At 44.3% G+C, this 11,572-nt stretch overlaps 1 protein-coding gene across 1 annotated transcript in view; it reads left to right on the forward strand.

Moving 5' to 3' along the window:
* Positions 1-11,572, forward strand: part of LOC132870608 (protein shisa-6-like) — a 191,829-nt gene that overhangs the window by 179,540 nt on the left and 717 nt on the right. The window lies entirely within an intron of this gene.

An 11,572-nucleotide genomic window follows, 5' to 3' on the forward strand; every position in this document is an offset into this window, starting at 1 on the left:
GTGCCATGATACACTTCCACAAACATTTGTTGTGAAGATCAGACTTTGATAGATCCCTGTTCTTTAAATAAAACAGGGTGCCCATTCACACCTGATTGTCATCCCATTGATTGAAAACACCTGACTCTAATTTCAGCTTCAAATTAACTGCTAATCCTAGAGGTTCACATACTTTTGCCACTCACAGATATGTAACCTCATCTCATCTCATTATCTCTAGCCGCTTTATCCTGTTCTACAGGGTTGCAGGCAAGCTGGAGCCTATCCCAGCTGACTACGGGCGAAAGGCGGGGTACACCCTGGACAAGTCGCCAGGTCATCACAGGGCTGACACATAGACACAGACAACCATTCACACTCACATTCACACCTACGCTCAATTTAGAGTCACCAGTTAACCTAACCTGCATGTCTTTGGACTGTGGGGGAAACCGGAGCACCCGGAGGAAACCCACGTGGACACGGGGAGAACATGCAAACTCCGCAAAGAAAGGCCCTCGCCGGCCACGGGGCTCGAACCCGGACCTTCTTGCTGTGAGGCGACAGCGCTAACCACTACACCACCGTGCTGCCCCAGATATGTAATATTGGATCATTTTCCTCAATAAATAAATGACCAAGTATAATATTTTTGTCTCATTTGTTTAACTGGGTTCTCTTTATCTACTTTTAGGACTTGTGTGAAAATCTGATGATGTTTTAGGTCATATTTATGCAGAAATCTAGAAAATTCTAAAGGGTTCACAAACTTTCAAGCACCACTATATTTGCAGGAGATTTATCAGATGGAGAAATAGAAGAGTTGATTTAGAGTTCGGTTTCTGCCTCACATCACAACTTCTCTCCCTTCCTGTCTTTTGAAGTGCACAAGGGCTTGCTTAACATATATATATATATATATATATATATATATATATATATATATATATATATATATAAAATGTGTGTGTGTGTGTACTGTATGTTCTTCAGCGTATCCAGTGTTTCTCTTGATGACACTTTACACACTATTGTCATTATCTTAACCAGCTTCATGAGGGAGTCACCTGGAATGCTTTTCAATAACAGCTGTGCCTCGGGAAAAGGTCACTGGTGGACAAGTTTTCTCATCTCTCATTATCTGTAGCCGCTTTATCCTGTTCTACAGGGTTGCAGGCAAGCTGGAGCCTATCCCAGCTGACTACGGGCGAAAGGCGGGGTACACCCTGGACAAGTCGCCAGGTCATCACAGGGCTGACACATAGACACAGACAACCATTCACACTCACATTCACACCTACGCTCAATTTAGAGTCACCAGTTAACCTAACCTGCATGTCTTTGGACTGTGGGGGAAACCGGAGCACCCGGAGGAAACCCACGCGGACACGGGGAGAACATGCAAACTCCACACAGAAAGGCCCTCACCGGCCACGGGGCTCGAACCCAGGACCTTCTTGCTGTGAGGCGACAGCGCTAACCACTACACCACCGCGACGCCCTGGACAAGTTTTGATGTAAATTTTTAACTTAAGTTGCCAACTCTGAATATGAGTCTCTGAGACTTAGAGTTCTTGAAGAAGAAGGGGATCTAGAGTAACTACAGGAACTAGGAGAACTAGGGGAATTAGGGGAACCAGGAGAACTCGGAGAACTAGAGGAACTATGGAAATAAGGGGAAATAGGAGAATTAGGAGGACTAGGGGAAATAGAGGAACAAAAGGAACTATGATAACTAGGGGAACTAGGAGAATTGGAGGAGCTAGAGAAACTAGAAGAACTAGGGGAGCTAAAGGAACTAAGAGGACAAAGGGAAACTAAAATAACTTGGAGGACTAGAGGAACTAGGAGTATTGGAGGCACTAGAGGAACTAGGAGGACTAGAGGAACTAGAAGAACTAGGAGAGCTAAAGGAATTAAGAGGACAAGAGGGAACTAGAATAACTTGGAGGACTAGAGGAACTAGGATAATTGGAGGAGCTAGAGAAACTAGGAGGACTAGCAGTACTTGAAAAACTAGGAGGACTAGGGGGACTAGGAGAATTGGAGGAACTAGTAGAACTCGGGGAACAAGGAGCACTAGAGGGACTAGGGGAACTAGGAGAATTGGAGGACCTAAAGGAACTAGGAGGACTAGAGGAACTATGGAAACTAGAAGGACTAGGGGAGCTAGGAGAATTGGAGGAACTAGAGGAACTAGGAGGACTAGGGGAGCTAGAGGAACTAGGAGAATTGGAGGAACTAGGGGAACTAGAGGAATTAGGAAGACTCAAGGAACTAGGAGAACAAGGGGAACTAGGAGAATTGGAGGAACTAGTAGAACTCGGGGAACAAGGAGCACTAGAGGGACTAGGGGAACTAGGAGAATTGGAGGACCTAAAGGAACTAGGAGGACTAGAGGAACTATGGAAACTAGAAGGACTAGGGGAGCTAGGAGAATTGGAGGAACTAGAGGAACTAGGAGGACTAGGGGAGCTAGAGGAACTAGGAGAATTGGAGGAACTAGGGGAACTAGAGGAATTAGGAAGACTCAAGGAACTAGGAGAACAAGGGAACTAGGAGAATTGGAGGAAATAGAGGAACTAGGAGGACTAGGGGAACTAAGAGAATTGGAGGAGCTAGAGGAATGAGGAGAACTAGGAGGACGAGAGGAACTCGGGGAACTAGAAAGACTAGGGGAACTAGGAGAATTGGAGGAACTAGAGGAACTAGGAGGACTAGGGGAGCTAGAGGAACTAGGGGAACTAGGAGAATTGGAGGAACTAGGGGAGCTAGAGGAATTAGGAAGACTCAAGGAACTAGGAGAACAAGGGGAACTAGGAGAATTGGAGGAGCTAGAGGAATGAGGAGAACTAGGAGGACGAGAGGAACTCGGGGAACTAGAAAGACTAGGGGAACTAGGAGAATTGGAGGAACTAGAGGAACTAGGAGGACTAGGGGAGCTAAAGGAACTAGGGGAACTAGGAGAATTGGAGGAACTAGAGGAGCTAGAGGAATTAGGAAGACTCAAGGAACTAGGAGAACAAGGAAAACTAGGAGAATTGGAGGAACTAGAGGAACTAGGAGAAATAGGGGAAGTAGGAGAATTGGAGGAACTAGAGGAACTAGGAGAAATAGGGGAAGTAGGAGAAATAGGGGACCTAGGAGGACTAGGGGACTTAGAGGAACTAGGAGTAGTCAGAGAGCTGTAGTCACTGGGGAACCTTGTGAGCTTTTTGATGTTTTGCATTGTGAGTCAGGGTAATTCCACTGAAACTCCAAGTGTAAATCAGTGTGTAAATAAACTCTCTGTCCCTGGAACAGTTGGTGAGGGCAGCAGCAGGAAGAGAGTCCTGAAGTGTGAGTGTGAGTTTCTGAGCTCTGGCCCTGACCTTCACTCTGACCCTGATTTAACCACACACACACACACACACGACGTTCAGCCTGACGGAATAGGAAACATCACTCCAGAGGAGAAGATGGACTTTGTCAGAGAGAGAGAGAGATAAAAGAGTTTCTGAGAAACTGAATTAATGTGTTTCCCACTGGGACTCGTGCGCACCGCGTATTTGATATTTCAGTCTTTTGTAGTTTGTCTGCTTCAGAGAGAGAGAGAGAGAGAGAGAGAGAGTTAAGAAACGAATCTCTAAAAAAATGTCTGTTGAAATGGAGCCTTGACGAAATGCTGTTCTTGGTGTGTGTGTGTGTGTGTGTGTGTGTGTGTGTGTGTGTGTGTGTGGTGTGTGGTGTGTGTGTGTGTGTGGTGTGTGTGTAATGGTGGGTTCAGAACTGCCTCAGTCTTGTATCAGTGTTGTTTTGTTTAAATCAGTGTCTTGAAATCAAAGCCCACTGTTTCCCCAGTAATAATAAAACCTGACGTTTCCCGATCACTGGGCTTTTCCCTTCATCATCACACTCGCACTGTGTTAGTGAAGGACTGGGGGAGGATGAGGGGACCCGAGTAAACAGGAGCACTCAGCAACGCAGGCCTGGCGGGATGGGAAAGAAAGAAAAGCAAACAAATACAGATGTGAAGGAAAGAAAGGAAAGCCAAGAAAGAAAGAAAAGCAAACAAATACAGAAGTGAAGGAAAGAAAGGAAAGCCAAGAAAGAAAGAAAAGCAAACAAATACAGAAGTGAAGGAAAGAAAGAAAAGAAATAAAGAAGTGAAGCAAAGAAAGAAAGAAAGACAAATACAGATGTGAAGGAAAGAAAGAAAAACAAAGAAAGAAAGAAAAGTAAACAAATAAAGAAGTGAAAATAAGAAAAGCAAAGATGTGAGAAAGAAAGAAAGAAAGAAAGAAAAACAAAAAACAAACAAAAACAAGAAAGAAAAGAAATGCAAGCAAACAAAAAGAGAAAGGAATGAAAGAAAAAGGAAAAACAGGAAAGAAGCAAACAAAATCAAGAGAACAGAATGAAAGAAAGAACAAAGAAACAAACAAAAGAAGAAAGAAAGATGAAAAATTAAACAAAAAACAAGCAACAAACGAATAAACAAATGAAAAGTCATGCAGAGCACGATACGTGCGAAAATCACAAAGAAATGGAAGTTATGGCTGATTTGGTGTTTTTACAAGATTTGACCTTGGTGGCCTTGACTTTTGACCTTGACCCACCAAAAACTAATGATGCTTTTGTGTGACCCTAGTGAGTTGTCCTGTGCATTTTGGTGAAGATTGGTCAAGAAATGACGATGCTACAACACCAACAATCAAACAAATGGGCAAACGAACAGATCAACATACATGCGAAAATCTCTGATTTTCGCAAGTAATAAATACACACAAGTAAGGAAGAAATGAACAAGACAGAAACAAACAAAAGCAAAAAAAGAAGGAAAGAAAGAAAGATTCAAACCAGAGTATCTGGAAGACCGAGAATAATTTGAGTAAATAATTGTATTCTCAGACAATTTTTGAAATCAATATAAGATCAGTGCTGTAACTAGAACTAAGAGAAGTCTGGAAACGATGAGATCGAGAAGAAACAGAAAGATCTTGATAAACAGGAAAACAGGACACATGAGAATGAGAGAAAACTATAACTAAGGAAACGAGGAACATTTTGTGAGTGAGAGTAACGAGAGGAATCAGGCTGAACCAGAGGAGCAGGGAGGTGTGTTAGTCCAACAGGAACCTCACAGCTCTGGGCTCTCTGGGTCACTCCTGAGCTCAGGTGACTGACTGCATGGGTTTCCTCTGGGTTCTTCACTTTCTCTGGGGTTCTCTTCACTATCAAACAAGCAGCCAGTAAACTTCTGCATCCCATCTGCAGGTATCACATGTTTCTTCAGCACTTCCTTCTTCCTTCTGTCCTTCTTCAGGAAGTGATTTCTCGTGAAAGAGCTCCTACATCTCTAAAACCCAGTCAGAACTATTCATGTGAATTGTTGTGGACTTGCACTTCCCCATTACCCACAATTCCCTCAGCACTATGTGAGCTCTTTCAGTACTGGAGTGTAGCCTGAGGGGCTTCTCCATCTGACCTTTCCCCTGTGAAGGTCACACTGAACAGCTGGACAGTGTTCAGTAAAAGCTCCACTGAAAGCAGCTGCCAGAACCTGCTGTGGCCTTCATTACACATTCATCATTATGCATTCATTCATCCTGCTGCATGGCCTTTAGGACAGGAGCTCACGTTCACACTGCTCCACAGATTAACATTCAGACATACAGGTGCCAGAACCTTCGGGGTGGACCCAGTGTGTGTGTGTGTGTGTGTGTGTGTGTGTGCGCAGAGAGAAAAGGACCAGGGTACGGTAGCTGGGGGTGTTCAGAGAATTAGAAGATATATTATGAGTATAGGGCGGCACGGTGGTGTAGTGGTTAGCGCTGTTGCCTCACAGCAAGAAGGTCCAGGTTCAAGCCCCGTGGCCGGCGAGGGCCTTTCTGTGTGGAGTTTGCATGTTCTCCCCGTGTCCGCGTGGGTTTCCTCCAGGTGCTCCGGTTTCCCCCACAGTCCAAAGACATGCAGGTTAGGTTAACTGGTGACTCTAAATTGAGCGTAGGTGTGAATGTGAGTGTGAATGGTTGTCTGTGTCTATGTGTCAGCCCTGTGATGACCTGGCGACTTGTCCAGGGTGTACCCCGCCTTTCACCCGTAGTCAGCTGGGATAGGCTCCAGCTTGCCTGCGACCCTGTAGAACAGGATAAAGTGGCTAGAGATGATGAGATGAGATGAGATTATGAGTATATATCAGGTTAACACCCAGGTTTCGAGGAGAACTTGTTTAACTCGAGGTACTGTGGTAACTATAAAGAGGAGAACTAGTGCAAGTAGTTGAGTTGAGGTGACTAGAACTACAAGAACTAGTGTATGTAGGAACCTTGCAGAACCAAAAACTTGGTGTTGGATTTATATTTTGTGCAGATTTAAGAAAATTAACTTCTTTATTTACATACACTGATCAGCCATAACATTAAACCACTGACAGGTGAAGTGAGTATCATTGATTATCTCATTACAATGGCACCTGTCAAGGGGTGGGGTATATCAGGCAGCAAAAGAACAGTCAGTTCCTGAAGTTGGTGTGTTGGAAGCAAGAAAAATGGGCAAGCATAAGGATCTGAGCGACTTTGACAGGTTGTGATGGTGAGATGACTGGGAATGAGCATCTCCAAAATGGCACATCTTGTGAGGTGTTCCTGGTATGCAGTGGTTAATACCGAACAAAAGTGATCCAAGGAAGGACAACCGGTGAACCATCTAAAACAGAAAAGTGTCAGCATTAACTTTTCAGTAGTTTGTGCAACAGTAGCTCTTCCTCCTCGTCCTCCTAGTTCCTTTAGCTTCCCTAGTCATCCTAGTGCCTCTAGTTCTCATAGTTCCTTTTGTTCCTCTATCACCCCTAGTTCTCCTCATTCTCCTCTTTCCCCTAGTTTCCATAGTTCCCCTAGTTCCTCTAGGAGAATAAACACATCAGAAGATGGCAAGTTTTGAAACTGGAGTCTCGGACATTGTCAGTAGAGTACTGCATGAATAATCTTGAATGTAATGAGCACATTATAGAATAGCCCTTGATCCAGCACATCCTGTCACTTTACATTTTATTATTTTTATATCAAGGAAGGACAACCAGTGAACCATCTGTAACAGAAAGGTCTCAGCATGAACTCTTTCAACAGTTTGTGCTCCAGTAGCTCTTCTGTGGGATTGGACCGTATGGGCTAGTCTTCGTGCCCCATGCCAATCAATGAGCCTTCGACACCCATGACCCTGTCGCCGGTTCACCGGTTGTCCTTCCTTAGACTACTTTTGGTACGTAGGTTCTAACCACTGCATACTGGGACCACCCCACAAGATGTGCTGTTTTGGAGATGCCCAGACCCAGTCATCTCACCATCACAATTTGGCCCTTATCAAAGTTACTCAGATCCTTACATTCGCCCATTTTTCCTGCTTCCAACAGACCAACTTCAAGAACTGACTGTTCTCTTTCTTGCTGCTGAATATATCCCACCCCTCGACAGGTGCCACTGTAATGAGATAATCAATGTTATTCACTTCACCTGTGTTATGACTGATTGCTGTAGCTTCCCATATATTTGGATTTGTGTGACTCTGTATGATTTTATATCTTATCCATGACATTACATGTCAGCTTGTCTTTTAATTGCCAAGCACAACTCTAAAACTTTGAGTTTCCAGCTTGCTAGCATTGAGTTTTAAGAGAAACAGTGTGTTTCTGAAGGCTGTGCTGTGGTTGTAACTGTCAGGCTATTGCAGATCAAACACACCGTCACACGGAGAGAGAGCAGCTTGATGTCCAGAGACTCCGGCTATCAAGGGAAAGAAAGACATGGGGATTAAAGGAAGAAAATAACAAGTAATACATACCGTAAGGCATAATATGAAGCAAAATAGTGATAAAAAGACGAACTTGAGCAAGAAGAAAGAGAAGAAGAAGAAAGTGGAAAGCTGTGATTGTGTTTTGGGTTCTGTGTAACAATGACACTCCAGACACTTGCATGAAAAAGTAGCTGTTGGCACAAATCATGCTCACATTTTTAACAAAACTTTGAACAGGAACATAGTCAGAAACACTCTGTTGCTTTCCATTGTGCTACCCCAGTGGTGGCTCGTCAATATGGAGGGAGGCATCACCCCCTCTCCAAGAAGAAGGTCTACTTACACATCTGTCCATCCATTATTTATACCACTTATCCATCAGGGAAGCTGTAGCCAATCCCAGCTGACTTTGAGTGAGAGGCGGGGTTCACCCTGGACAAATTGCCAATCTATCACAGGGCTACACAGAGATGAACAACCAGCATGTTCACACTCATACCTACGGGCAATTTAGAGTAGCCAGTTGACCAAATCCATGTCTTTGGACTGTACAAGGAAACTGGAGAACCTAGAAGAAACCCACATGAGCACAAGGAGAATATGTAAACTCCACATCGAAAGGCTCCAGTGTTGCTGTGAGGTGATAGTGCTAACCACTGCACCACCATGCCACCCCTTTCTCAATATCTCCAGAAAATTAAAACATGCTTTTCTCAGCCTTAAATAATGGCAGAATTAGTAGTAGATTGACTACCGCAAACTTTAGCAAACCACGTGCATGATACGTATGCAATGAGGTCAACCGCAAAACTAACTGTGTCCACGCCTTTCCATTGCTAACTTTTCACTGCATGTCTTTAGTAAACCCTGACAGTAGTTTTTTGAACACTGAAAAATGGTTCACGCATGCTGCAAACCGTTAGTAAGTCTGGACCTTAGTCTTGCAGTCTCAAGGGGAACATGATGTCAGGGCAAATTTCTCTACCGCATCTAAACCATTCATCAACTCCCTCAACTTACTCTTTTCTTGAGTTCCTACAGAACAGAGAAGGCCAGGAAATGAGGGCACACTCTCAAGGTGTCACAGTGGAGGATATGTATATGGGAGAGTTTTGGAAATATTCAGCCCAAGAGAGAAATGTACTCTAGTTACGTTTAAGAGGTACCGCCTGAGCTTCTGTTTCCGCCTCTCCAGCTGATGGAAAGTCCAGGAAATATGGGAAAAGCACATCATGGTCTGTGATATTAAGAATAATAAAAATCTTCAGCTTCAGTCTTGTGGATTATTGGTGTAGAATCAGCTTTGGCATTTGTTCCTGGTCTGTATCCAAGTACTCTTGACAAGGGGGAACTAGATTGGAGATACAGGAGGTCAAATGTTGACCTACACAATATGACCAAGACCCTACATGTAAAGCTGTTTTGTTTTGAACAGCAGTTCAAATACATGGCACAGATTTGTCTGATGGGTAATACTGAACTGCAGAAACAGCTTCTTTTTGACACAAGATCACCTAAGTGGACTAAGTTTGAGAATCTGTCGGGGTTAGACGCCCAGCAGATAAGACAGATAATGATGTCAAAAGCAGACTTCAAGCGACTGTTGGACAATGTACTGACCCTAAGGAGTACAGAACTCCAAGAGGGGAACTCGATGATGATGATCATGTGTGAATTGGTGTATTTAGAGTCTGTAAGCCATCTGATGCAAAGTCCAGCCCCAGGGATGCAAAGTCCAGCCCCACCACTTTGTGGTGCATCCTGGATAACGCTCTTGTCTGTGGATGGGGCGGCTAAAGGGGCTCTGGTGAAGGCAGGATAGGCCTAGCAAGCCACTGCTGGATAAATATTGCTCAAGTTACTCAAGATAAGAATCGAAGCTTATCTGCTGACAGGTGTTAGGCCTATCAGGAGTTGGGTGAGAGGTGAGAGGAGCCATCTGAATGTTCTCCCAGTTCCTTTGACCTGCGTACACCATGATAGGATACAGAGCCCAGCCAATATTGTTAGTCTTTTAGGGCTAGCTTGATGACAAGGAGTTGTAATAATTTCTTTGTGCTAGCTCTCTCCAAGCGCTCGTCTCAAAAATGATTACTAATATTTTTAAATGGCAAGGATGGCTGAAGATGTTGTAGAATGTAAACCAAATGTTTAGGTACCATGAAAAGGGATCCGTATTTAGTATTTTATGTAGCTGCTCTAGTGTTGTAGTGTTGAGAAGCCAGCTGCAACCAAGCACAGAGAAAGTTGGAACACACCTGGCTAAGGCACAGACCGACAATATAGCACCAGACAATAGGTACAGTTAGGGGTAACTCTGTGGACATACTGTACACCTTCAAAGGTCATCAATTTCCCAGGAAATGTGTACTGTTTCTTGAAAGGACTGATAATACTGAATATATGGAGCTGGCAACCAGCCCACTATATCCTAGTCACCTGATCAGTGTGTGATGATATTGGTATAGGGTGACTCTACAGGCAGCTGTTGGGATAGGTTGGTTTTTGGATATTCAAAGCTTGCTGGAAGGATCCTACCAGGATATGGAGACCTCAGAGCAGATGCAGATCAATAAGGCCCCCCACTGTGCCAATACTGATTGTAGTTGAAAAGGATGTTGTAACTCTCCCCTTTAGGTACAGAGCTGCTGCCTTCTTCTCTACTGCCAGTCTTCTAATTCCTTGGTGATGTTGGTTAAAGCTGCTGGATTACAGTATACCTGTTCTTGTAGTCGGTTAACCTACAAAATAGCCAGGGAAATAAGATGGTTGAGTGACGGAGAGTCAATAATAGTTCACTCTGTACCTCCTCCTACAAGCTGTGGTGTAAGACCGTAATTAGGGCGTCCTCATTCCAACAACTGTTAACAGTTAAGGTGCAGCAAGGCAGAACAAAATCTACTGCTGACATATTACATTTTGAAAGTCGCAAGAGCTGTTCTTCTGACTTTCTGACTTCATTGGAATGCTCAAATTGCAGCCTGGACAGGGTGATTAATCAGAAGAAGGATTGTTGCCAAATAGCTGAGGCATAATCGGTGGACCTTAGAGTAATCAGACTAATAGAAAAAGACATCTTGCATGATATGGTGGGAAGTGCTTACAACTGGAAAACCCCAAGGACTGATGGGCTTCAGGTCAACAGCTGGTTGAGGTCTTGGTAGATGAGGTGTGACTTCATCAAAAACATATCCTCATGCCAGCACAGCAAGGCCCATTTGAGAGGAGTTGGTACCACAAGTTGGCACAGCGACAAAAACCAGTACAAGTCAACCTTAATTAGGCTTCAGTTAGTGCTAATTTAGGGCGGCATGGTGGTGTAATGGTTAGCACTGTTGCCTCACAGTAAGAAGGTTCTGGGTTCGAGCCCAGTGGCTGACGGGGGCCTTTCTGTGTGGGGTTTGCATGTTCTCCCCGTGTCTGTGTGGGTTTCCTCCGGGTGCTCCGGTTTCCCCCACAGTCCAAAGATATGCAGATTAGGGTAATCGGTGGCTCTAAATTGACCGTAGGTGTGGATGTGAGTGTAAATGGTTGTTTGTATCTATGTGTCAGTCCTGCGATAACCTGGCGACTTGTCCAGGGTGTACCCCGCCTCTCACCCATAGTCAGCTGGGATAGGCTCCAGCTTGCCTGTGACCCTGCACAGGATAAGCGGTTATGGATGGATGGATGGATGGATGGATGGATGGATGGATGGATGGTGCTAATTTATGTGCTTGGTAAAGAGGTATGTCTTTCTTCTTCATTTGAAAACTTCAGGGGAAGTTTATTCCGCCATCTTGGTGCTAGAACAGAGACAAGTCCACCTGTGGATGAACTGGTA

Source organism: Neoarius graeffei, chromosome 22 (genome assembly GCF_027579695.1).
Source record: "Neoarius graeffei isolate fNeoGra1 chromosome 22, fNeoGra1.pri, whole genome shotgun sequence".
Lineage (NCBI taxonomy): Eukaryota > Metazoa > Chordata > Actinopteri > Siluriformes > Ariidae > Neoarius > Neoarius graeffei.